This window comes from Fringilla coelebs (genome assembly GCF_963513975.1).
Source record: "Fringilla coelebs genome assembly, chromosome: 1".
Classification (NCBI taxonomy): domain Eukaryota; kingdom Metazoa; phylum Chordata; class Aves; order Passeriformes; family Fringillidae; genus Fringilla; species Fringilla coelebs.
Window position 1 is genome coordinate 133358953 of NC_140028.1, and position 26404 is coordinate 133385356.

At 39.6% G+C, this 26404-nt stretch overlaps 1 protein-coding gene and 1 long non-coding RNA gene across 4 annotated transcripts in view; one reads left to right on the forward strand and one right to left on the reverse strand.

The window, feature by feature from the left end:
- The window catches only part of CACNB2 (calcium voltage-gated channel auxiliary subunit beta 2), a 242871-nt gene that overhangs the window by 73831 nt on the left and 142636 nt on the right, over nucleotides 1-26404 (forward strand). The gene's annotated exons all lie outside the window — the stretch shown is intronic.
- The window catches only part of LOC311166830, a 34000-nt gene continuing 30717 nt past the window's right edge, over nucleotides 23122-26404 (reverse strand). The window contains exon 3 of the long non-coding RNA XR_014617037.1: nucleotides 23122-23289. This is a non-coding gene — a long non-coding RNA (uncharacterized lncRNA). The remainder of the gene's footprint in view (nucleotides 23290-26404) is intronic.

The following is a 26404-nucleotide window of genomic DNA, read 5'->3' on the forward strand; positions in this document are numbered from 1 at the left end:
ATATGTGTGCAAACATAGGATATTTTTTACCAAACCTGAAAAAAAGAGTATTTGTTAAACATAAACACTTAACTCTAGCTTAAGAGATTGTTACATGTAATTTTCTTTACATGCTTCATTTCTTTTCAGCTTTTTTTCCTTTGCCTTTTCTCCCACTTCATACACAGTGAACTTTGCCATCCTCATTTGGTAAAATGTTTTTCTCTTTTATTTGTAGTGTTTTATTGGTTTGGTTCTTTTGTTCTTTCCTGAATGTATTTTTTTTTTTCTTTTAGCAGTTTCTTTTTCTTTCTGCTCTTCTTGAGTACAGTGTCTTTGAGTAAAATACTTACTGACTTCAATGTGGAGGAAAAGTTTAAGTAGTCTTGGCAATTTTAATAAATTTTCTGATGAGTTGGCATTCCATAACAATTTTATGAGTGTGAAGTCATGAAAAATTAACTGGCTGTCTTACAATACTAATTGAGTCCCCTGAATTCTCTATGGAAAAATGCCATGCTGAATGTCTTTCCTGCTATCTTTATACTAAACCGAAGTGGCAAAATTAGTAACTTAGTATTAGGGAAATGAGAGGAAAATAAAAGAACATTTTTAGGTTTGAATGGAAAGGATAGATTCATGAAGTGCTGAACATAGCAAGAGTGCTTCACTGAGTAGAAACACTTCTGGAAAAAAGTCTTGTAATTGTTCTGTTGTGATTAAACATCCCCTTCCATCAGGAATGTTGAAGGAATGCAGAAAAATTTTATGAACAGAGCTCTGTTAGAATGAAATCTGCTCAGAGATGTCAAAGGCAACAAGAAAAACTTTTGTAGGTGTGTTGCTGATAAAAGAAAAGCAAGGGAAATCGTGAGACCTCTCCAGACAGAAATAGGAGACCTGTGTACTTGGCACATGAATGCTGAAATACTCACTGGCTTTTTTGCCTCTGTCTTCATTAAAAATGCTCCATCCACACTAGCCAAGTCACAGAAGGCAAAGGCAGAGACTGGGAAAATGTAGAACTGCCTGCTCTAGCAGATGAGGTTTGAGACCATCTAAGGTGGCCAAGTCCATGGGACCTGAGGAAGTGTGTCTGTGGATCCTCAGGGAACTTCCAGTGAAGTGGCCAAGCCACTGTCAGTCATATGTGAGAAGTCATGGCAGTCCAGTGCAGTCCCCATGGACTGGAAAAGGGGAAACATAATTCTATGTGTTATGGAACAAGGAAAATAAAGATATGATTGGTGACAGCTAACATGGCTTTGCTAAGGTCAAATCTAGCCTGACAGATTTGGTGTATTTCTATAACTCGATTACAGCATTGGTGAATGAGGCAAGTTGGTCAGAGCATGGTGCTAATTAACACCGGGGTCGTGGGTTCAGCCAGAGCTGGACTCGCAGTTCCTCGTGGGTCCCTTCCAATGCAGAATGTTCTGTGAATCTACCTGGGCTTGTGCAAAGCATTTAACAATGTCCAGCACAGCATCTTGGTCTCTAAACTGGGTAGACATGGATCTGACACATGGATAACTCAGCACGTCTGGAACTGGCTGGATGGTTGCACTCAAAGAATTGTGATCAATGGATCAATGTCCAGGTGGAGATCAACAACAAGTGAAATTCCCAAGGGATTGGTTTTGGTATTGGTGCTGTTGAACATCTTTGTCAGCAATATGGCCAGTGGGATAAAGATCTCCCTCAGCAGGTTGGCTGACATCAACAAGCTGTGTGGTGCACTCCACACGCAGGAGGAGAGGGATGACATCCACAGGCATCTTGTTCCACCTGGAAGGTGGGCCTGTGCAAATGTCATGAGTTTCAAGAACACCAAGTACCAACTCCTGCACCTGGATCAGGACTATCCCAAGAACAGGTGAAGGCTGGACAGAGATTATTCTGAGTAGAATGAGAGCAGCCTTGAGGAGAGAGACTCTGTGTCCTTGGACCTGAGAAGAAGGTGTTGGTAGATGAGAAGCTCCACATGACCCAGCAATGTGCACTCTCAGACCAGAAATCCTGATAGAATCCTCATCAATAGAAACAGATTGTCCAGATTATGGATGTTAATAATTCTGATGCTTACAACATTATAATTCCTGTCCAGTTAACCAAGGAAGCAGCACACACTTGTGTAAGAAACAGAGTACTCATGGAGCTCTGGTAGCAAGGCCTTTATACTGAATATCCTGTAGTAATGGTTTATGCTTACTCTCTATTTATAAATAGCTAGTCATCAGGGATGAGTAGTTTTTACACACTCTTCCTCTAGATGGAACCACTCTGCTGCTTCACTTGGATGAAGTACTATTTGTTTAACAGCTGAAGAATCTGTTGCAGTGTGTATTTGCAATCATGCATCTGTGTTCACATGTGCATGTGTGGCTTGGAGCAATCTGTGGGGCATTACAGCATGATGCAAGAGAAGGAATGCTCCTGGGGTTTGTGTTGCTTCTGGAAAGAAATAATTGGAAGGTAGTGTTTGCATGCTTTGATCTGTTACTGAGTAATAAAATTTACTATTTCTATGGGAATAATGACCTATTTATTCTACAGCTGGTGAAATGTTTCATCTTGTCCATCATCTCTGCAAAGTCTATTTCATAGTTTATAGCCAGACTGCTAGCAATAACACTTCCAGTCTTCACATTTTATAATTTTTTCTGCTTATGGGTTTGTGCACAGAACCTGGTTGACTATAGCAGACATTGATACCTCTATTTTTAGTAGAAACATCTTGATTCTTTTATTGCTTCTCTGTTTCCATTTGTTACTTCCAGAAACTGTCCCAGCCAAAATATCTTTCTTACTGACATTTTTCCCATATTTTCTGATCACGAGTTTTTTAATAAGTTGTGAATACTAACAACTAAGGTTTTCTTAGGTTCTTCTGCTTTTACCTGACAAAAATATTCTGTTTACCTCTTGTTTTTCCAGTTGTTAGTGTAAGCTGCATGTATTACATAATAATATCCTCTTTATATTGTTTTCATTGAATTGCGAGGCACAGATTTTGCTTACACTATTAGTTCACTATTTCTAAGAGCAGCATTCTTTCTAAGGCCTGTGTCACTGCAGGCCATGCAAAAGATTCAGAAGATAGACTAGTTGGATTAATTATCTGCCTAATCAGAATCAAACACAGTAAAAGGTTCTCCAAGGAAGAAGAAAAAAAATGTTTTAATACAGTTAATTTAATGATTTTTTAGTCTTCATTTTCTCATGGAATACTGAAAGTGTGCTAAAAAAGCCTGACCCTATACAACACCAGCATCAATAAATATATATAATTCTTGCTCCCCAGTAGCTAAGGAAAGAAAGTCTTAGTCATGCAAGTCTTTAAGAACTTACCAGCAAAAATCTAATTGAGAGGTTAGAAATCAGATTAATTCAGAGCATGTTTGTATGGAATAATAATAAGCTACTTAAACTGAAAGAATTAGAGACATGATAAAGAGAAATTTAGAGGGGATGTCAAAGAGAAGAAGTCAGCAGACCTGGAGGAGGTTTGCCATGTGTATAGAAGAAGCAGGTGGAGAGGAGTCACACTTATGGCACCTTCTTTTGTGGAGGAAATGGTTAATATTGTTATGAACTACTGCACACATTTCATTAAAGATATATGTTTAATTTCATTAGAGATACATGTTTGCATGTGTCTGAAACCACAGTACCAAAATTCAAGTAAAATGGACAGCAGAATTTTTGCAAATGTTAGTTAAAGTATATTGTCTAATGATTGCAGGTAATTGTTAAAGTATTGTCATGTTTATCTTTTGAATTTTCACTGTGTCATTATTTATTAATCTGTTTGCATTTTATTAATAGCCTTTCTCTATGAAGAATTACATATTTGTGTAGGTTGCATATGAATTACAACACATACCTTAGAAGAGGACATCAGGTGCAACAAGTCCCCAAAGGGCAGGAGAGATGAAAGCAATCTTATCCTCACTGAGGCAAAGAAGTGTGCATTAAACCAGGCAAGCCCATGAAATGATACCTTGTCTAAGAAGGAAATATTTGCATCTCTGGGGAAACAAAGCAGGATTTGTGTTGAGGGGTAGACTAACCACAGAGTTCTGTAGGTTGTAAGAAAATAAATTAATAAATTTGTCTCAGTGACAAATGTTAAGGGAGAGAATTCAATGATCAGGTTAATTATAAATTGCTAAGTGCTTCACCAAAAACAGGAGGAATTGCACCCTGAGGGTAAAGATATGCAGAGAGATGGAAAATGGAATAGAAACACAGGAATGTCTGTGAAAAGGAAAGAATTGGCTTCCTTACTTTTGTCTTCATAAAGAAATTAACTATTGACTGTTTTGGAAGGTTTAAGGAAATATTTTTCTTTTAATCTTAAATGGGCTTGTGTCAAGGGTTGGGAGGCTCCTGGGTAAAGCTCCTCATCCAAGCCTATTGAGTCAAGCAATTCATTCACTCTGTCTTTAAAAAACATTCTGTTTGTCCAGCGTGTGTCCAGGGTGACCAAAGGTAACGAGGTTTGCCCTGGAAAAGGGTGTCCTAGGGCCACCTGGACACCTGGAAAAGGGTGTCCTAGGGCCACACAATTCTGTGTGTCCCAGTCACTGGTGGGGGAACTGAGACAGCAGTTTTTATATGGGTCACCCCTGAGCTTGCCAAGAAAGCATTTTAAAACTGCTTCCCTTGTTGTGGTCTGTGATGATGTATCTTCCCATCCATGTGGAGTAGGATTTCTGAAAAATTAAGAAGGTTTAACAAACAACAACCAAAAAAAACCCAACAAATCTCCCCCCATCACACACAAACACACACACATGAAAAGCTGGAGAATTGCGCAGCAAATCTCTCCTGGCCTGGAATGCAGTGACCTGGCTCAGCCTTGCCTTTGCCAAGCTCCAGCTGCAGCTCCAGCTGCAGGTGGACCCCTCCTCCAGGTGTACATTTGAAAATGTGATGTTTATGCCAAATATTTTCCTTTGATTTTCTACTTATTTTTGAATTTTTTTGGATTCAAAGAGTTAAGACATCATGTTATCATGTTTTCATGCTAGTACTATTACTTACAGTTCAAGAGTTGACCCCAGTCTTAGTTATGTTTCTAAGCTGGATAAAGTGATCCTTGTAAATTTTGAAGAAAAATGCCAAAGTGCTGTAGACTGTAGTACTTTTTTCTTCAAAGAGAGCAATAAAAAGGGGACAGAGCAGATAGGTAATAAAAACTCTTTCCAGAAATAGTGATATTTACCTGTGGTACAGGCAGAGATCACAGAGGTGGTTTTTTTTCTCAGTGACCTCTCTGTAGTCACTCATGGGAGAGCTCTGTCTGGATTCAAAGGAAAAATCTCTGTCTTCTTGTGCAAAGCTTGCTCACAGTACCAGTTGTTATTGTGAAGCTGTGTCTCAGGAGCACTGAAAGAAAGACTTTCTGTACTCTCAGAGAAATGGCATGATTGTAGGCAGAAAAAATTCTTTTTCTTAGATACTGTAAAAATACAAAAGGAATGGTGTAGCTGTTTGGCATTAGGGAAGTCATACATATTCTAGAAAAAGTAAATGTATTCAAAGTACATGGGTGGAAGATGGGACAGAAAAGGGTTTATGACTACTGCAGTAAATAAAAAAGTTGTTCAAGAACAGTTTAACCAGCTGGAAATAAAAAATTTGAAACACTGCCAGAGTCAGTGAGACCCAAAGCAATTTGCTGATTGAATGATGACCACATGTGCATGTGCCTGTGGGCTCTGTTTAGTTTCTGTACTTTCATGCTGTAAATTTAAAGCATGCTCAAAAGGGAAAAATTAAACCACAAAATAAAACTTGTAGTGTCAGTAATTTCTTTAGAGCTGGTATTCTTTTTCTTTTTTTCTTTTCTTTTCTTTTTTTCTTTTTTTTTTTTGCTGTGGGACAAGTCTCTGGGGTGCTCTCAGAATAGGAAGGTATATGAATTACAAACTGAGAGTAACTTCTCTGTCACTTTGCTATCACATAACGTTGATTTCTACCCTAGAAGGTGGAAATTTTTTTTTTTATTTTTTAATAAATGATTGCAGTCTCAATCTTTAATTTAATACAGCAAATTACATAAAAAGTTCTTAATATAAGAATTTATTTTGCCTAGAGAATTTGTGGATACCCCATCCCTGAAGTGCTCAAGGCCAGGTTGGATAGAGATTTGAGCACCCTGATCTAGTGAGTGGCATGCTGCCCATGGCAGCTTGGAATTGAAAAATCTTTGAAGTCCTTTCCATAGCAAAAATTTCTATGATTCAATGAATTGTGACTAAATTATTGAGGTAAATGCAAAGCTCTTGCTGTGATTTCAATAGGGTAACTTCTTCAGTTAGAACTTCAGAGCTCAGTGTATTTCCCAAACTGAGGGGTGCAGTGTGGTATTGTTATCATGACATTACAGACCAGTTTGTCCAAGCTGAAGGGCTGGCCAGCAGCAGCGACCATTGAAAAATTGATTATAAGAAATTCCTTCTTTCTGGACTGGGGAATTGTTTACATTTCCCAATAAGAAGGGGATGAGAAAATAAGATGTCATTTACAATTAGTAGGGTAAAGTCTGTTGCCCTGGGCAAATAAATTAGATGAATTTAAGGTTTATTTGATGAAATTATAATGGAGTCTTTCCAAAACCAGATGCAAACTCCAGGAAGCTGGAGAAGGTATGACTAGGACTCTTTTCAGCCACCAAGGCTGGTTCTCCTGTTTTGCTTTCAGCTTGTGAGGCAGGATGTCTCTGCCAGCCCAGCACCAAGAAGAATACATGGGAACAGGTGGGCTGCTGCTGTGCTAGGTAAAGGTATGCCTGTTCTCCAAATGCTCTCAAGTTTCAGAGATCAGTGGGAATATCCATCTTCCCACATTTTGTGAAAATGAAGTTTCAAGGCTTTGCCATGGGCTGCAATTTGCTGTGAAGGAGGACAAAGTAGAGACCCCAGGAGAAGCCATGGCAGCTGTGCTGCTGCAGCTCCCTCCTCCTGTATCTTCCTGCCTCTTCCTTCCTCCAGCCTTCCTGCCTCTTCTTCCTCCTTCTGCCTACTCCTGAGGAGGAGAAGGAAGAGAGTGGAGCAATGCTGCCTCTTCCCCAGCTTGAACTGAAGATACATTGCAGCCTCAGTGTTACGTGTTGTGAAACACGTTGAGATAAAGATGTTTCTGGCAGGTTATGAGCTTTATAAGAATCTCTCCCATTTTCCCTTCACGTAAACTCCTTTGATTTTGCAGAGTGGTCTGTCCCACTGGCTCTTCTGAGACCACTGTCTGGCACTACTGACAACAGGACACTCCTGTTAGCCATAAATTGCTGCCCATCATTGTGTCATGTGCTGATCTCTTTCATCCCTCAGTGCCTGAGATGTGCTCCTGAGCTTGCTCTGCTGCTGGAACATTTAATTTGGTGCATGAAGGATGATGTAATTTGTGGCCTTTTTCCAGTACACTACTCTCGATTATATTGGATTGTGTTGGGCAGCCCAGGAGGATAATCTGTGTATATAATACATAAATATTACCTGGCCAAGCTGAACTTTATTTAATTACCTTTTCTTTGTCCCCTCTTCTGCCTTTTCTCTCCAGAATGTCTCTTTGACTTTAACTACAAGGGTATTCTAAGCCAGAGCCAAATGTTTTCCCTTGATCTGTCCTGGACTGGCTGCTCTGACCACTCTTGCTGTCTTCCCTGCATGTGGGTGCTATATCATGAGAAGCAGAGGTACAGATCCATCATACCATTCTGCCTATAGCAAATGCAAATAGGCATGAGAAAAGAGAGATGAAAAAAAGGCTGTGTAAGCCAGAATATTTCTTGATACGTGGTCTTCAAATATTGCCATCTTTTCTTTTAATAGAATTTTGGAGAGCATTTTTGTTTTGAAGTCAGTGCTTTGCAGTATGCTGCTCATCCCTAATGATGTGACATAGTAGGACAGACTGATTTGAAGTGGCTTTTCACTGATGATTTCATTGATTAAAAGACAACATTGTGTGAGGTTAAAATGAAACTGTTTCTCTGAAAGGTTTTCACAGTTCTAGTAGTGATTTTGAGTATCCTCTTCTAACCTCCAAACCTCCATTGTTTTTAGCAATTTGGACTTGAAATGCTTGATGATGTCCAAAACCAACTTCTAATAAACTCTGTTATTGCTATAGTCTAGGGTATTTGGCTTTTCAGTCCGTGACATTTTTCAACTGATAGCCACAGGAAAGCAGGATCATCTGATGGCGTATTTAATTAGGGTTAGAAGTAAATAAAAAGTTCAAACAATTTTTTGTTTCCTCAAGCATTGCTATACTTTTCATGGCTTTGCTTGTGTGTGTGCAATGTGTTTGTTGTTTTGTTGTATAAAATATTGCAAATGAGTCAGCTCCTTTTTTTGTTGTTGTTGTCTCTGTGTGTATTCTAAAGGAACTGTTTGAGTGGTCATAAGACAAAAAACAGAGAAATAAAAAAGAAAATATTCAAGTCATGCCAGTAACTCATAGTAAAGAATATTACACAGCTTTTCAAATAATTGCATTAAAAAGCATTATTTAACATCTGTATTTTTGGATTAGAGATGAACAGAAGTGGGTTGGGGTAGTAGGTTCCATAGTGCACTCACTGTACTTCTGTTTTTCTTATATAAGAATCGTTCAAACCTTTTATGGTATAGAAACAATATAATACATTTTTAAAAGAGAGATGAAAATTCCTTTTGCACACCAAGGAATATTGGGGAAGTTTGTTTCATAGAAGCATTATTAGAATTAATATACTTCTTCAGGAATTGATACCTTTCTTAATATGTAGTACATCTTTTTACAAAAAGGTTGGATTTGCCTTGCCACTGATCACTGATAACTTCTTTTGATTATTTATCTTAGTGATTTTGAATACAATTTAATATGTGACACTCAACAACTCTTAAATTTCAGTTCTCTGAGTCTTTTTAGTACTTCCATTATTATTTATATAAAATGAACCAAAATACCACTGAAATACTGCATTTACATACTCGTTAAGCTTTCCTTTGCTGTGAGCATGTAATTAATTTTCTAATTATAAATATCTAATGTGACTTTTTCATTTACCTCTAAACCATGATGCAGAAGCCAGAAAAAATCAGATATTTTTTACTTTCTCTTTCTTGTGGTGAACCACTTTTTAATGTTTTCCTACATTATTAGGAAACTTTTGGGTTTCTTTGTAGTACTGAATAGGACAGATATGGAAAGAAGTTTTTATCCTACCAACCTTAGAAACTAACTATAGGAACAGATACTGTATGTTATTAATATCCATAGAATTTCTTCCTGAGAAACATCATCTCTGAGTCAGCTGCAGTATCTCAGATAATGTACTTTGAAAATAAGAATGATGATTACAAACTATGACAAATGCTGAAGAATTATTTTTGAATCAAACTTTGAGTTATCTGAATTTCGGTTGGTTTTGCAGCTTTGCAGGTGGGGGCTCTTGGTAAATCCATCCCGTTTTCTCCCTCTGTGCTGGGCTGTAGCAGCTAGGCAGCAGCCTTCTTGCCTTGCTGCCTGACTTTTCCATTCACCCCAGGCACATTAACTCCGAATTGTGCAACTTGGAGGTTTTCTACATGCCTTTATTCCAGAAGATTTTTATTTTGAATGAGATTAGAAGAAATAAGCTGATCCTTCGAAAACACCAGTTACAAATATGATTTGGCTGTGGGGATCTGCCTTGAGCGAGCAGTTGGTTTTCTGCTGTCCTTGGTTTGGCTGGCCAGGCTCGGTGGTGGCACTGCAGGCTGGGGCTCAGGACAGGGTGAGAGGCTGGGAGTCAGAGGACTTGGAGGGAACCTCAGCAGCTGGGCTGGGCAGGCAGGAGTCACTTGGTGCTGGGGAGGACATGGCCACCGAGATGCAGAGCTGCTGGGGACAGCAGCTGGAGGGCACAGTGGCAGAGCTGCAGTTATCTTTCCACTATCAGTGAGCAGAAGACTGACCATGTGTCTCGTCCTTTCTGCAGCCTGGCCATTTATTTCTCTGTGTAAAGAATTGCGGTTTGGCAGCCCATGTCACGGTTTGTTGTGTATGCAAATACTTTTCTTTAATGATCTTCATTAGGCAGTGCAGTCCTGTAACGTTCTAATTGCTTCACAGACTCTAATGAGAAAATTGGCGGCATTTTTTCGCAAGGTCACAGTCTTATTTCTGTTTTATATCTGGAGAGAAGAAATAATGATTCCAGCATCTGCTTGTTCTGAAGAGACAAAATGAATGATTCGGGTAACATGCATCTGTTTCAGCCACAGCTCGGAGCTGAGGGCAGTGGCTGTGAAGCTTGTTGCAATTGAAATCAATGCATACATTCATATGGTTTCTATGCTGGTGGTGATGGTGCTGGAACTTTTATAAAACCTATAAAAAAAGGAAAACCTGGCATAAGAAAGCATTGAGATTAGAAGTCAGTTATTTGAAAGCTAAAACATCCCAGAATTTTGTTTATTTGCTGCAATGTGCTATTTTAAAACCAAGAACCAAGTTCTCTTTTTCTTAGATTATGGTTATTTTCATCACTGGATGGCTCATACTCAGGAGGGAAAAAAAATCAATTTTCTTGATATGAGACATAGCTTTCTTTCTGAATGCAGAGCTAACCAATGTAGGGCAGGAAGAGAGAGGATAGTTTTATGAGTAAAATGGAAATAGATTTGGTGCTTACTTGGCCTTTGGCAATGCTGAACATTTTGCTTAAATCAGAAATTCTGTTGATAGTCTGAGTGTCTTGTGTACCACCATTTGGGAATACCCAGCTTAAAACAGGGCTGTGATCTCAAAATGGAAATGATGAAGATTTATTTGCAGAACTGCTGAGTATGTAATGCAGAGAAAGTCCACAAGTGTGCTCTAAATACCGAAAGCATTATAAAGTGTTAAATTCTTGAAAGGATCCAGCCAGAATCCTCTCAGACTAGGTTCCTCATTAACTATTGGACTCATCTGGAATATATATTCCAGCTATCAAATGAGAATAACAGCAGCAGCTTCCCTCACAAGCATGTTCTGAAAATATGCTCATTAAAGACAGAAAAATTATTGGATGTTGCAGTGACTGTACGAAAAGTGCCCCATCAGAAAGGAGAGGATGCATGGTGCAGAATATTTCTTTCGTTTTAGGTTTATTGTTCAGCATTTTTCCTCCAGTGAGTATTTTGTTTTCTACGATGAGGTTTATGTCCTCTGGAATTAAAGATTGTGCCATAGGTCCTACCTATAAGAGGGTTAATTTCTTGACTTTCTAGTCTTGTTAGCATCTAAATTTTCAACACTTATTATCTTTTATTTCATTATATTTTAGCAGTAGGATTTTTTAAATGTATGCCATTGGCAGTAAATTAGCCGCTTGAAGTAAAATTCAGTATTTCAAAATCTTTCTGTGTGAGGGAATAAATTTTGTTCATTTTATTTGAGCATGTCTGGCAAGCCATTAGTAGCTGCTGCTTTAAAATTTTGTGAACTGAGTTGATATTAAGAAGGAGAAAGCTCAAATGCCAGCTGTTTTTCAGCTTGTATGTATAGGACCAAGTGTATATTTATTGTCACAGTGTAGAGGGCAGATCTGATTCAATCCATTCTATACCAGTGACAGTACTATAGGATACCTTTGTGTTAGCTGCTAATTCAACTGACTCTAGACTTATATTCTTTAGCTTTCAGAATGGAATAAAGTAATTTCTCGGTAAAATATTATCTTTAATATGTCTAGACAGGGTATATTTGAAACAGAACTGTTTCTAATAACTGCTTAACATCTCATTGAGAATTTTTCACTGCATAAAGTTTCCACTCTGCTGGATTTATATCCAGTCATATACCTTTGTATTCCACCTGTCCAGCTACTAGAGTTTGAATCTCAGTGCACTTACTGAAGGCAATCATTCACTCTTTTATTTGAGTCCCAGTCATTTAAAGCTTCAGACTGTGCTTCAGCTCCATGAGACTGAGTAGATTTATGAAAAAGAGGGGGATGTAATTAAAAACTGTGTGCATATAAACCTTCTTTCTAGTATATGCAATGCAGAGTGTACCAGACTTAGCTTCTGATTACCTACAACGTGGACTAGAAATAAGCAGAGGACTGGCATTATTTAAAAATCATGTAGCTATTTCCAGTGGGAAGTACACACATTTTATCTCTGTCCCAGTCACATAAGCAGTTTCTAGAGTTTCTTTTAACAAAAAAAGGAGTTTATGTTGCCGCCTTGGAAAAGACCTTAATATTATTTTAATACCCACAAACAAATCACAGACCATCCACAAATTGAATTCTTGCAATCCTAAACCCATTGCATTTATGCAAATACATTAAATAATCAGTGTAAAGTGACAGATGATGCTTGAAGCATAATCTAGGTCTGTATCATGAGTAGATAATAATATTAAGTTATTATTTAGGAAGTCCTAGAAAAATGGTATGTTGTCGTGCAGACTGCATCTGTCTGTCACATTCACAGTGTCTGTCAGCTGGACTTAATTTTTTAAAAAAATGTACATTTTTTTTAGTGCTTTTTATCAGATTGCTCCCTTGTTGCCTCCTTTTCTATTTTGTGTTTTGTTTTCTTCTTTTCAAGATAACATATCACTATTTTAGGATGGTACTGTACCTTTTTACCTCATAGCTCATATTAATATTTAAATTAATATATATCTTTGAATATGGTTCAGGTAGGTCACCTTCCTTGTACATTTAATGATATGCTTTGGAAAAAGCACATTTGAATTAAATGCTGAGTGGTGACTTGTGTAGGTACTGTCAGTAGGATTTGCAGATGCTATCCCAGGGAAGGATGATGCTTCTCACAAGTTCAGTGCTCAGTTGCCACAGAGGTACACTTGGGCTGGATCCACATCTGAGCAGTAGCAGGTAGGTACACAGAGCACTTCAGGTACTTAATGCCACTCTTTGATGCTTTGTGATGAATCTGTGAGGCTCCAACAAACTCTTCCCTCTGGAAACGGTCTGAAACACTCCCCTGTAAATTTCATGTGGCTACTGAAAACAGGATCCCTTTTCTCTCATTTATAAAGACAGTGCAGTCTGGCTTGTTTCCACTGCACTGTTTCTCTTCTAATGGACTGCTCCAAATGCTCTCATACTGTGCAGTGAAGCATAAGTATTTTGCAAATGGTACTGGCCCGTGTGCTGAGTGAGGAAGCAGAGGTCTTCCTGTATAATCCGATTTCAATCAACTCACTCTAATCACTACTGATAGTTGCAAAATTTAGCCTGGATCTGCACTGGTAATCTAGATTGACAGGAGGTAAAAGTAAAAGGACAGAAGGGCAGAGGAACAAAGAGAAACGAGCAGAAACAGTGATGTTCAGCCTTTGCTTGCTGCTCTGGGACGCGTGTCCGTGCCGGCGGTGAGTGCAGCCCAGCAGGAGGGTGCTGGGGCACAGGTGCCTCTGCGGGGCTGCAGTGCCAGCCCCACACCACGGGCACGCACAGTGCAACAGGTACCTGCAGGAGCTGCTGGCGTGCATTATTTACTGACAGCCATATCCTCATTCTCTTCAGTACTCTGAAGATCCTGGGGTCGGGAAATGGTCAGGCACAGCTGCAGTTAAACAGTGCAGCCAGCAGCTGTGCGTGTCTTTGACATCCTCTGGAGGCAAGTGGCTCCCAGTGCTGGGCTTCATTCTCCTGCGAGATCAGTGCTTGGCTGGAAGCTTGGAGGATAACTGGATCTGCGATTTCTCACAGGGCAGGTGAAGTCTGTGAGAGTAAGTCCCTTTGACTTTTGCTTTTAACTTTTCAAAGAGAAGAGCGAACTCTGGATTTCATGGCTATACAGAAATACACCCAGCTGCTGCTGGAGACGGATATGTCTCAGTTTGATTGGATTGCACACCGGGAGGAAAAATGACTTTTTTTATTGTTACCTGACCACATGCTCAGCGTGCCTGTGTCAGCCAGGCCAAGGAACTCTACATACTGGGGTAACCAAGGCACCTGGACTATCTCTCCATCTGACTTTCCATGCTGGTGGGGCTGTTGTTGGTCGTTTCAGCCTTGCATGTTGCCATGCTAAAAACACCCAAGGCTAAAAATGTGTCCTGGGTAAGTACAGAAGCGTGAACAAAGTTTCCGTAAGTATGGATTTTTTAAGTATATATAAATATGCTTTGCTCTATATATGTGGAAGTGTAGATTTAGACTGAGTGTAAGGTAGATGAAAAGATTATAAGTCATTAAAGATCAGAATTATTTGAAATATTTCTAAGAATTTTAAAAAAGCACATTATTTTGAACAATGGTATATTGTAAAGAACTCTATCAGGAAATATAACAATGGCAGACTTCAAACTTATTTGTTTATTATATATACTTTCAGTCTATGCTGGTGAAGGGTTTGTGCTGCGTACTTTTAAATCAATTGAAAATTTTTTGTGGCTTTCAGGATGCAGACTTAAGACTTAAAATGTAAGGTTTTAAGATTTTGAGGGGATTAATGAATAACTGTAGTTGAATTTCTAATTTTTTTATATTTCAGTGGTTTGATGGTGTAGGTGTTTTCGTATCTAGTATGATTCACATCATTAAACACTATTTAAAAAGCCCCAGGAGTTGTTTTGGTACATTGTAATAAGTTATAATACACAGTGGGATGAAGGAGTCCACATTCAGTGTCTTTTCGGTTGACTTTCTACTTTTGTACTAAGAAAATACATTATTATTTTTTCCTTATCAATTATTTCTGTTTCAGAAACTAGGATTCCTGTTGGGGAGTAAAGTAAGCCATGAAATACAATTCCTGAGTTAACAGTGCCCTTTGCTCACCCCCATTATACGTGATTATACAACGCTAGCAGCGCACAGCCTGCTCTACCCAATAAACACAATATCATCGAGTTCCACACAGAGTCCTGGAGATGCTGGCAACTGCTCAGTAGATAGCTTTAGGGCTTCTTCAGTGACTTCACCGAGTCCCAAATATTGCCCCAAGTGTTCCCCATAACTGCATTACCTTGTCTACAGTGCTGGGGTTGTTCAGGGATAAAGGATGTCCATACCAGCTCTGAGGTTCAGGTCCCTTCCCTTCCCTGCTGTGAGAATGCATTAAGATTCAGATTACTTAGAAATTTAAGTGTGTCCATGAAGCAGGCTGTGGTTGCACATGAGCCTGGTTGAGAGGTGTTTGTATTCCCAATTTATGTACTGAGTGATGATTAACTGCCCACATTCAATGCGTCTCTTCTTGGATGTAGACTCATAAGTCTGCAGCTGCGATGGGCTCCAGGTTTGGCTGTTAAAATATAAGATATATTTAGGTATTCAAATACCTTTTTCTGCTGATTATGTTGGAGAGTGCTGAAATACTTATCCTTACCCATAGTTTTGTGCTGTGCAATAGTCACTAAGGATAAAATAAAGAAGTGTTTTCTTGCTCTCCATCCTGTCATTACCAACTTGCATAAAAAAAGGAAATAGATCTATGTTGTCATGAAAATGGTAAATTTTGGTAATCATTCAACTGGGTGATTGATGCAGAGTTTATCTATCATAGCATAGCCCTACACTGCAGACATTAATGACCTTTAATTGTTTCACTAAACCCAGAATTGCACATGTGAAATGTATAAACTATACACTGATTTGAAAATTCCAGTGCAAAAATGACAAATTACGTGATTGCAACTATGTGCTATATAAAGAAATAGATACAGCATCCAAACTGCTGTAGCATCTGGGATTACTTCTACTTCATGTACCATTTTTTCCTTTAAATGAAAGCCACAAATAAACCTGCAAAAATTATCTGACTTCATTTTTAACTAAGCGTATTCTGTTAGTAGTTTACGGCTGTAAGTGCATAGCTATTGGAGCAAAACAAAGAAATTAGTAGTTATAAAAGGATGGAGATAGTTTTATCTAAGTCTGGCATTCCTCTCTTTCCCTTTGGTTTCCTTGGGGAGGGGTGTGTGTTTAATCACTTAATCTGTCTTTTGAACTATAATGTAGAAGTTATTTACTACTAAGGGACGGAAGGTGTGACTTCCTTAGTAAGTATCTTTTGTGACCAGTACTTTACTTGAGAAAAAGAATACCTATTGCTTTTAGGATGCTTAAGGCAAGTGAGAAGAACGGAGGGGTTTTATTTTAATGCTTTAATATTTTGAAACTCTGATGCGCATTACAGCGAAGTACAAGAGCACCTAGAGAATCAGATGCCTGCTCAGAGTATCACTTGGATTAAATCCCAACAAGTGGAGATTAACTTCAACTCCTTGAAAATCTGGATTTTGACTCTGGAAGTTTTACCTGTCTGGGGATTTGATCTTGACCTTTGTGCATATGCAATGAAAATATAAGGGTCCCAGGCTGGATCACAAAGATAAAAGTGCATGATAAATATTTTGGCTGTAATCTAGCGAGAAGCTTTGACATCTGCAGAAATTTCAGTTTAATTTTTACCTGCTTAAAACTTGAGATTTTGGGCACTTTTTGGCAACTACTTCTCTGAATCAGTGTTTGCTAAACCTTTGCTATTCTGTAATTGAAGCTGGCATTTGATCCTTGTGTCTTCAGCATATAATGATTTAAGGATAGAAATCACATCATGCTGGTGGTGTATCTTTTTAAAAAAAGCCTGCTGCCTGCATAATTTACTCTACAAGGCTTCCAGGTGGCTATCTGACTGCCTTCCCCTGTGAAAAAGAAAACTCAAACTTTGTACAGCCTTTAAAAACTAGGCAGCTTCTGCAACCTTTGCTAAAATTTGGCACCAGTGTGTCTGACAGTCCCTGACTGCTTCAAGCACCCTCACATGAGAAATTGCAAGGCTTAGAAGTTCATATCTTCTGTCTTTCAAGAGCTAAAGAGTCATCAACTTTTTAATTGGTTGTTTCTTTCCCAGAAGTGCTTCAAATACCATTTGATAGAGCTCTGTGTCTTTGATACAGGTTCTGTGAGTATCAGCCTTGGTTTTGTGCTCAAACCAAGATGTGTGGGGTCCGGCTTTTTAAAGGCACTAAATGGTCTTGTAAGAGCTGTGGGGACTTTAGTTTTAAGTTATGTGGAGAAAGTTTTTACTTCACTCTCTCTAATGGCTGTTGGTGCTGCCACATGTGAATAGTTTTGAAAATCACTGGGAAGAACTGAGGCTGACCTAGACAATATGTCTGTAAAATCTGTTTGTCATCTAGTGCCTTGGGGGTTTTAACATTTGATTTGCAAAACGAATTCATTTAATTATCCCTAATGGAATAATTTTGTTAAATTGACTCCTATTGACACAAATTTCATTTTCATTGTCTAATATAAGCAATTTGATTGTTACTTTATGTAACAAAGCTATCTGTGAGCTCTGTGACAACTGTAGGTAGGACCTGTACCTGTGGAAAAGGCAGTAGGCTGCAATAAATGTGTTTGTGGGCCATGGTGTGTTTCTTTAAACTAGGGTTTTTACCTAAGCAGCAATGGCTGTGAGAATTGAAAACAAAGGAACTTTCTGAAATTTGAAATACTGTAGCATCTTGAAAATATGGTTCTGTGTATGTTAATAAAAGATGCCTGCCCTATGGTTTCTGTAAGCTGCTTGGCTAGTCTGTTATACCAGTATATTAGAGGAGAAAGCACCTTCCAGTATTCTGTAAAAGACATTTAATAGTGACCTGATGTACTTTTCAAAGGTAGCACCATTTTAGGGTAATAAGTACAGCCGTTTTTACCTATCCAAGCGTCCTCTGGCCTTTGGAACCACAAGAGCCCTGCTGGAGGGCTGCAAGCCTTGACTCTGTGCCAGGGCAACCTACTGAGCAGAAAGGTCATTGAGCCACAAATACCCAAAATAAATTCTAGCTCTTTAGCTGAAAGCTGTAGAACTGCCTGCCATGCTCTGCTGACAGTGGGGATAGATGGTGGTACCCGCTGCAAAAAAAAAGAGCAAAGTCTGTGTGGCTTTGAAGACAGGGTAGCTCTTCTTCCCTGAAACACAGGGTGGGGTGGGTGGGAAATCTGCTGCATTGTTGTTACTGTGAGTAGGATGTTTGTGAGTGCACACATGGTATGTTTCTGTTTATATTGGTATTTAAATGGAGTTGTCAGTGTTGGTATTAAAGAGATAAATCTTCTCAATGGCACAGTATCTTTTATCTCTGCCTTCTTAATAATGCTGTTTCATACCTCGTATGGCTCAGGTTTGAAGGAGTGGAGTTTACAGAGGAGGAAGACTGATTTTTATGTAATTAATGAAATGATAATTCCTGCTGAATTCCCTCAGCTAGTAAGAGAGTATGATATTTTTATCTCACATTATTACTTAAAATGTAACGCGGTGATACATGCAGTGTTACAAAGGTACAGAAAGTGAATGAGAAAAGAAGAAAAATAGAATGTAAATAGTGAAATACGCTTGAAATGTCACGTAATGTGAAAAAAATTGTATTATGTAGTCAAATAAAAAGGGAGAGCAGGGGATAAAATTCTAAGGGACGAAACAGAGAAAAAGCAAAGGACTTACTAAAGAAAATAGAGCTTTGACTCTTAAGATATCCAATATTATTAGAAAAGAAGGATTAAACAAATACAGAAACACAAAGAGGAGGATGCAGCCACATTAAGAGCTCTATTTTTGTGTACTTGGGGTCAGCTTGAAAATAGGAAATGAAACAAGTAGTTTGAAGGAAAAGACTGTGGAAAAAGCTTGGAAAGAATAGGAAAGTTATCTGGGGATGATTTCATGCTTACCCTAGAACATGAAAGATAATGGTAATACAAATGAAATTTGATGGGCTTCTAACAGAGGGCAAAAGGTTCCTTCGGCTGAGTTCTCTTCAGCTGAGGTTCTTGAGGCATGTGGATGAGAGGAAAACTTGGAGCACCAGCTACTCACAGGCATGCTAGTGCTATTGTTTTGCTCTGGGTTAGTACTGCTCTTGTGAAAAGACTGCAGAAATGCATTAAAATTGTGCAGGAAGGTGCATGAAAGTGCAGGAAATACTGGAGGTGCACACCTCACCTTTCTGTGAAACAGTAATGAAACTATTGCTCATCTCATAACACTCTTTAAAATGTTGCTGAAGGAGGGTAAGCTAGGGTTGATGGAAGGGATATGGAGAGAGCTCCTGACTGTAGCAGTATCTCCCTGGACTTAAAAGGTGTATCTACACAATAATTGCTGAAGTATGTGGCATAAAAGACAATTGATTACTCAGCTCTCATTTGCATGGAGAACTTTCATCCTTTGATAAATCATGGCTCTTGGCATTTAAAGATTGACACAGCTGAAACAGCTGTAGATATTTTTTATCTGAAATGCACTTTATTGGTGAAAAACAGAAAAAGAAATCTTGTGTGTTAGATTGCTTATGAAGTTCTGTTTCTTTTCAGTAAATTGGTGGGTTGCTGTTTTGGCTCTGCCTTGTCCTGTTCTGGCGTGTGCCAATGTGATACAATACTCACTCTGTCAAATAACCATTGACTGAAATGACATCGTAATTTTCTTTCTTTCTGTTGTTTTTAAGTCCTTAGTTTCTAGTGGAGACAGCTTTTACCATTCCTGAGTAATAGAGCAAGCTTCCTCAGCAAACTCCTTATGACCCGTTTGGCTCTCTCTGCTGGCAGGTTTTTTTTCTATTAATATAGAGGCAGGTCTGGGTTGTCTCCATCCTTCAGAGGCAAACCTTTTGTGAAAGCTCCTGTGGCTGCTGGATTACCTTCCTTTGGTTGCATGGAGCTCTAGTGGTGTCCTGTAGAAAGTTCAGGGGATTCAGAGCACTAGGAAAGAAAAGGCAAAAAGCTTAGCTATGTATTATCCCTTCCTCTGTTTTTCTTGTACATATTTATCAGTGTAATTCCCACTGATTTTGGTTGGAGCTACATTCATAATCTGACGAGCAAAAAGGTCATCAGAACATGCAGAATTTTAAGTAGTCTGCTGTAAGCTGGAGGACTTGTTTGCCTTGACATTTCTGAAGGTTTCCCCTTGAGTCAGGGGAGCCGGGGTTGTGCCACAGCCCGGAGCAGCTGGGCTGTGCCAGCCAGCGGAGCCGCACGGAGAGCGGGTTCTGCAGGGCACCCTGGCTGTGTCTGCAGGACATCCTGGCTGTGTCTGCAGGTTCTGCAGGTTCTCCAGGACACCCTGGCTGTGTCTGCAGGTTCTGCAGGACACCCTGGCTGTGTCTGCAGGTTCTGCAGGGCACCCTGGATGTGTCTGCAGGGCACCCTGGCTGTGTCTGCAGGACACCCTGGCTGTGTCTGCAGGTTCTGCAGGACCCCCTGTCTGTGTCTGGTCTATGTCTGCAGGTTCTGCAGGACGTCCTGGCTGTGTCTGCAGGTTCTGCAGGTTCTGCAGGGCACCCTGGCTGTGTCTGCAGGGCACCCTGGCTGTGTCTGCAGGTTCTGCAGGACACCCTGGCTGTGTCTGCAGGTTCTGCAGGATGTCCTGGTTGTGTCTGCAGGTTCTGCAGGATGTCCTGGTTGTGTCTGCAGGTTCTGCAGGATGTCCTGGTTGTGTCTGCAGGTTCTGCAGGGCACCCTGGCTGTGTCTGCAGGTTCTGCAGGTTCTCCAGGACACCCTGGCTGTGTCTGCAGGTTCTGCAGGTTCTGCAGGGCACCCTGGCTGTGTCTGCAGGTTCTCCAGGACACCCTGGCTGTGTCTGCAGGTTCTGCAGGTTCTGCAGGGCACCCTGGCTGTGTCTGCAGGTTCTGCAGGTTCTGCAGGACACCCTGGCTGTGTCTGCAGGTTCTGCAGGTTCTGCAGGGCACCCTGGCTGTGTCTGCAGGTTCTGCAGGGCACCCTGGCTGTGTCTGCAGGTTCTGCAGGTTCTGTAGGACACCCTGGCTGTGTCTGCAGGTTCTGCAGGATGTCCTGGTTGTGTCTGCAGGTTCTGCAGGACGCCCTGGCTGTGTCTGCAGGTTCTGCAGGTTCTGCAGGGCACCCTGGCTGTGTCTGCAGGTTCTGCAGGTTCTGCAGGACATCCTGGCTGTGTCTGCAGGTTCTGCAGGGCACCCTGGCTGTGTCTGCAGGTTCTGCAGGTTCTGCAGGACATCCTGGCTGTGTCTGCAGGTTCTCCAGGACACCCTGGCTGTGTCTGCAGGTTCTCCAGGACACCCTGGCTGTGTCTGCAGGTTCTGCAGGGCACCCTGGCTGTGTCTGCAGGTTCTGCAGGGCACCCTGGCTGTGTCTGCAGGTTCTGCAGGTTCTGCAGGACATCCTGGCTGTGTCTGCAGGGTTCTGCAGGTTCTGCAGGACACCCTGGCTGTGTCTGCAGGTTCTGCAGGACACCCTGGTTGTGTCTGCAGGTTCTGCAGGACACCCTGGCTGTGTCTGCAGGGCTGGGCTGGCACTCCTATCACTCTGCTGGCACTGCCACTCTGGGCTGTGTGGGGGATGCAGCCCATCCGTAACACTGCTTGACTCGGCCTGCATGATCTCTGACATCAAGCAGTCAAGTCTGAAAAATAAATTACTGGTGCATTCCAAATCTCTCATTAACTTTAGCAGTTCTGTACAGTGTGCTAAGGTCGTGACTGCCAGGCAGCAATTTTAAAGTGTTTTGAGGCTGATCTGTGTTAAAGGTAGAAAGTTGTTGTTGACTGACTTCATGTAGTAAGGAGAAGTTAACTTTCCCAGAGTAGTTTCCTCTTTATACTGTGTAACAGTATGCACAAGCATTTACCACAGATTTCTAATTGCTGCTTCTAATTTCTGTGGGCTTTTGTAACCTCACAGATATAATGAGGAGGGCAAGAGGAATATGCTTTTCACTTTTTAAGATGTAAAAGTTAGGGTGGGTTTTTTTCCCCATATCAAGAGTTGATAAAAAAGCAGAAGCTAACTGTCAACGCAGTCACAACTGATTTGAGCTGCCTTGAAGTGTCTTGAAATTTTTAGAAACTTTCAGTTTTTCTGGGACAGAGGAGAGTGTTGGGAAAAATACAAGACCATGATGTTGTCTGAGATGAAATAGAAAGTGAAAATACAGATGCATCTGTGGACAAAAGGAAATTGTGCCTGTTTCTCTCAGCAGTACTTGTACTGGCCTTGGACATAAAACTCGGGATACAGAGATGCCAGCTATATACTCCAGTGGTTTAGTTATTTTTGTTGTCATGTAATGTTTAGTTTCCTAAGGATTTTGCCCCTACTAAAATTGGAGGTGCCTGCAATATAAATTTATAATCTAATTTTCCTAAGTTTGAATTGCAAATATTAAAGCTGACTGGGGTTGCAATTTATGCCAAATTCTCAGATACATCTTGCATTTCTAGAGGCATAAATGGGCCCAGAGTGAATAAAGTGTAAATGGTTTATTTTTCCAGTGATGCATGACAAATTTGAACATGTAACAGTATAAGCATTTATGTATTCTTCACTCAAAACATTAGTGCATTAATAGGAAAATTATTCTTAAAATTACAGTAGCCAAGGGAAACAGAAGGGTAATCAAAGGAATGAATAGTGGACATTTAGGACTACTGCGGCCTAGGAATACTCTGCAAAAACTGAGGAAGATGGAGAAGTTTAATCTTTTGGACTTGCTTAATGCTACAGCTGACTGGGATTTTTATTTATTTATTTATTTATTTATTTATTTATTTATTTATTTATTTATTTGATTTTTCTTTTTTTAGTGCTGTATGTTAAGGCTGTATAATTTTCTGTTTGAATTCATCTTGCTCCCTTTCAAAAATAATTGCCCTCAGCACAGTTGCTACATCTCAGCTGGGATTCTGCTTGTGTATAGATACCCTAATGTCCTTTGTTGTTCTATCCCATGGAGTTATACTGTTCTGCAAGTAATCTGAGATGCTGAATGAGAATTATGCATACAATGAAAAAGGCTCATGAGTCATGCTCAAGAAATGTGCCCGTATTCTAGTAATAAATTTATGGATATGATTTATCAGAATTCCATGGAAATTTAGTCAATGTATGCTCAAAGTATTCTGTATCTGTTTATTTCTTGCTATGAATACTCATTCATATGAGAATATATCTTTCTAATAATTAATTATTTTATACTGAATTCATATTGGATATGGATTACTTTGAAAGTCTTCTTAAGTTTTATTTTTACAAGGCACCTGTTCTTGAAGGAAATTGTGACCAGGATTTCCCTTGTGGAAATTGTTTTTGAGTATTAGAAACAATTTGAATGTAACACTGTACAGAAAACAAAACCAAATAAGCCATGCATTTTTATTATTTATCATGGTAGAAAATGCTGTGATAAAAATTACTACAATAAAAACACCCCTGCAGCGCAGTTAGCATAGTTTCTCTGGATGATCATCAAGTGTCAGTAAGCTGTATCAGTAAGATGTCTTCTTTAGAATAAAAATAGCATCCACACCTGTTAACACAAAATATTACAGTTGATTACTAGACTAGATAAATCTGGGCAAAGATATGCAAAGGTGTGCCACACATGGGGGAAAAAAAAGTAAAAATAAAAAGTCATTAATGTGGAAGAGTCACTGTCAAGGTAGACATTGTCAGCAGAAATCTCTTTTTTTCTATTATACATGATTTATAAATGCTTTTGGTCACAAGTGGAAACATTGCAGAAATGAGAAAAGAGATTCAAAGGACATGAGGACATTAGGCAGGGAAGATAATTTGGCCTGAAAAGCAGGAAAGCAATAAATAGAAGTATAAAAGCTCTAGAATTCAAGAATTCAAAAATCCGGACCTGTACCTAGAGGCTGTCAGTGAAGCCTGCTCTGCAGGGGTTTAAGGGCTGGCCTTTGTATCTGACTTCCTACTCTGCTTCCTAATTTCTTTCAATTTATGTTGGCTTTAGTAAAAAAGCATCGAGGCACTATAATAGATACAGTGTATTGAAATCTCACCCTGTTTCTAGCTGAATGCTGTTTCCTCATTTCAACATGTCTTTGGCTTTTCTTCCAGGAAAATCCACCTCTGTGATATTTCTCCCATGTTATAGAACCTGCTTCTTGAATGCACAATATTTATAGTCAATTTATTAAGTAAATTAAATCTGATAAACTTCAACAGACATTTTGATATTTTTTGTAATAGACTCTGTTGAGTCTTCCAGTAATTTTGAGGTTTCATTGTCTGATTTCCCTCTGTATCTACCCCATGTTGAATGAAAAAAGGAGCTGGGCCTGTTCAGCATGGAGAAGAGACCGCTGAGAGGAAACCTTATCTCTCTCAGTATCTGAAGGGAGGGTTTCAAGAGGATGGATCAGGCTCTTCTGGGTGCTGCCAGCAATAGGACAAGAGTCAGTGGGCAGAAACTGATGCACAAGAAGTTCCACCCTCAATGTGAGGAAGAATTCTTTACCATGAGGGTGGCTGAGCTTTGGAACAGGTTGTCCAGAGACAGAGTGGAGTCTCCTTCACTGGAGATATTCGATAATCATCTGGCACAGTCCTGTGCTGTGTGCCCTGGGATGGCCCTCCTTGAGCAGGGAGGTTGGACCAGAGCACCACTGTGATCCCTTCCAACCTGAGCCATGTGCTTCTATGGAAGACATAAAGCACTGCCTGGTGTAAGAGGCGCTCCTTCTGGGAATGCCACTCATTAAAAAAGGACTAGTAAACAATTTGAGGTAGATGCATTCAAAGAACATACACTCCTTCAGCTTCAGAGGCAGTTCTCATAAAATAAAAATAAACTGGCATATAACTGTTGGGTCATTTGAGTGCACTAATATCCAAGATGTTTTTTTACAGGTTTCTTCATAGCTGCACTTCCGAATGTGAATGTTGTTAAACTCCAAGTACCAAACGTTCTTTCTCTTTCTTTGTCTGAAAAGGGCCATTCAGATGTCCTTGAAGTTCAAAGTTCCTCCCTGAAGATGTCAGAATGTCTAAAGACATCAGAAAAAACCAGAATGAAATCCCAAAAGCACAAAGGGAACAGGAAATACAAAGTACTGCTATCCCAGCTGCTGATAGCTACTTCTTTATTTATTTCATATTGGAAGGCATGAATCAGATATGACATCTTCTGAGAAACCTTTTACTCTTTATAAACCAGAATCTCAATCTAGTCCTAGAGCTGTTCTTGCCTGTTAGTGAAATGGGATGTTGCTGGAATGCCTCAGCATTTGTTAGTTGGCAGAAATTAGAACAGTTAGTGTGGTGTGCTGTGATTCAGACAGATGTGTATGAAGCAGAAGCACCACAGTACAGCACTCAAATTCAAAAACTCCTTTTTTCTTCTCACAAAAACCTTGATTTGCAGACTTTAAAGTTGCTCATATACGAATAATTTCTTGGTTCTGTTTTATTTACCACTTAGAAAGGAGGGCAGCACTTCCTTGTAATTTTTATCGTAGCTAATATTGTAGAGAAATTTAGATTGTATTTAATGTCTTGATCTCTTTCTAAACACTGACAAAACAGGAATTTGTAAGAACTTGGTGTGTATTTGTGCATGGAATACTGTGCTTGGAAGACATTAATATGTTGTGATATTCTTTTGAGCCATTAACAGTTGATAGAGAATAAAGCTAATGAGGCAGAATATAACTATAGAATAGATATTAAATTCCTCTTAACATATTTTTAGGAGAAGAATTTTGTAGGAAGAAGAAACATCATCTCAGATTGCCAGCTATAGCATATTTTTAATTTAACAACTGATAAATTGCATTCTTTCATGGAAAACAAACAAAATATCTATTTTGAACTGTTAAAATTTTAATGTGGTATTAATGTATTATTAATATAGTAATAGGGTCTATAATATTTTCACTTAAGTAGCTCTAATTTTTTAAGAGTTTTCACAAATTTTTGTTGGTTTATTATAATTGTAAAATGCTTCTCAATATCAGAGAAACTTGTGTTAGGAAATTTTTCCCATTGTAAACAGAAATGAAACAATCTATGTGCCAGCTATTTCAGCACTGACAATTGGGCCCTTGCAAGGTGACTTATAAAAGCTCATAAAGTTAATGGAGTTCTCCTATGAGCTTCAATAGGAAGAGTAAGTAGAAAAGTGCTGGATTGCCAGATATTTTGAAGTGTTCCCAGTGCTTTGGCCAACAAAGCAGCAGGAGAGAGGACAGGGCAGAACGGGGGTGTGCACTTCCTGGCAGAGTGACACAGTGGTAGAGCAAAATCTATTGAATGACATTCCAACTTTGTTCTGAACAAACTGTACTCTCAGGTTTCATCTGAAATGTCGTCAGCTCTGTCAAATGCTTAATATTGTCCTGTAAGGTTAAGTAATTATCTCTGAATGCTTGTTTGAAGTCAGTAACTTTGTTCTGATGTAACCTCTCTGTGCTGCGTAACTGCAAGACAATGGGAGGTATAGTTTTAGTATATTTGTGATGAGTAAAATAGCATCAGTCACACAACATCTTTCTCCAGTGTCACCAGAGCAGACATTTCAGTCTTTTCACCTGCATTAGGGATGGCAGGGAATGTGGGCTGCACGGCAGGTTATGTGGGCTGCACTGTAATGCATATGTTACTGGCCTGTTCTCGAT